Below are 1410 nucleotides of genomic sequence, written 5' to 3'. Positions count from 1 at the left end.
AGGGGCCGTGTGGGGCGGGGCCGTTACCCGCAGAGCGCGGGAGGAGAGAGGGTTCGGTGCGAGATTCCGTTACAGGCGCAAGCCTAAGAGCGAAGAGCTCCTGGATGTAATGCGTTGCGCTTCTCTCAGCAGCCGCCTGAGATGTCCGTTAAAGCGGAGAAATCAGATAAGGAAGGAGGGGTGATGGGATGCAGAAGGGATCTTCGTGGTCAGCAGTGATGAAACCGTGGCAGGAGGATGCAGCTGAACGCAGGTAGGGGAGGAGAAGCGTTTTTGTACGTGTCGAAGTCAGGACTGGGAGCAGCAACAGAGTGATTCTATGGGGAACTCATGAGTAAGGTGCACACTTCAGTGTATTGAAAGCTGAGATCTGTTATCCAGAACGTTTTCCCTGGGAGAAGCTGCTAGAACATGATAACTTGTAGCACTGTGCATTCTCTTGGAAAGGTGTCATTATTTTTTATATTTCCTGCTGATTGTACTATTTTTGTTTTGTTTTGTTCTAGTGGCTGCTCAGGACCTTTGTGTTTCTCCTTGTGGCATACCAACGTGCTGTAAATACATCAGACATCACGATTTCGATAGAACTTTTCAAGTCACTAGAGAAACAAAAGCAATTTCATCTGCTACTTTCAGAGTAATGATTTCTGCCAGCACAAACTGGAGACAGAAAGTGGCAGTAGGCCAGCCGGGTTGTTATTGAAGGTTGAGGTGAAAAACAGCATTCCAGCTTTGTGAGGGAGTATGCCCAGAATTTACCTGTGCTATTAAATATAAAGAGGATGTTTTTAATACTGCGTGTGGTGGGACACTGGAATGGTTTGCCCAGAGAAGCAGTTGCTTGCCCCATCACTGGAATTGTTCAGTTTGGACTTTGACCAACCTGATCCAGTGGTGAAAGATGTCCCTGCCTATGGCAGGGGAGTTGGACTGGGTGGTCTTTAGGAGTCCCAACCTAACCCATGATTGGATTGGAAGTTGAATCCATGCATTATGGAACATAGATTATGCAAAATTATCTCAGGAATTTTAGTTCCCAGAGTGGGACAACAGAAATTTCAGTCACTTCTGCAATGGTGTATGTACAACTCTGAGAATGTGCTGATTTGCTTTTGTATTTCATGAGATATTGAGTCTTGGGAAGGGAAAGTATTAAGGTGTTATATTTTGGATCAAGTATGTGTATGATTGTATCTGAGTCAATCGGTTGACTATGTATGCTTAAGTAGATGTACGTAAGCATGTTTTCTCCACTCTCACAAACTGAAATGTCACGCTATTTAGAATTTATGTCGGAACTCAACTTATGGTACACTTTTCATTCCACCATTCAGAATCTCTGGTTCTAATGGCTACTGCATACGTTTATTTCATTGATTTACCTTATATCTTGAACTTGTTTGTAAAAAA

General features: G+C 43.8%; 1 long non-coding RNA gene across 1 annotated transcript; it reads left to right on the top strand.

Moving 5' to 3' along the window:
* Positions 1 to 12: 12 nt before the first annotated feature.
* LOC109369197 lies at positions 13 to 1410 on the top strand. The gene is made up of 2 exons (XR_002117890.1): positions 13 to 253; positions 507 to 1410. It is a non-coding gene; the product is annotated as an uncharacterized LOC109369197 (long non-coding RNA).

This window comes from Meleagris gallopavo, chromosome 10, assembly GCF_000146605.3.
Source record: "Meleagris gallopavo isolate NT-WF06-2002-E0010 breed Aviagen turkey brand Nicholas breeding stock chromosome 10, Turkey_5.1, whole genome shotgun sequence".
In the NCBI taxonomy this organism is placed as follows: Eukaryota; Metazoa; Chordata; class Aves; order Galliformes; family Phasianidae; genus Meleagris; species Meleagris gallopavo.
The sequence above is the reverse complement of the archived record's forward strand: the minus strand, read 5'-3'. Positions and strand labels throughout refer to the sequence as shown.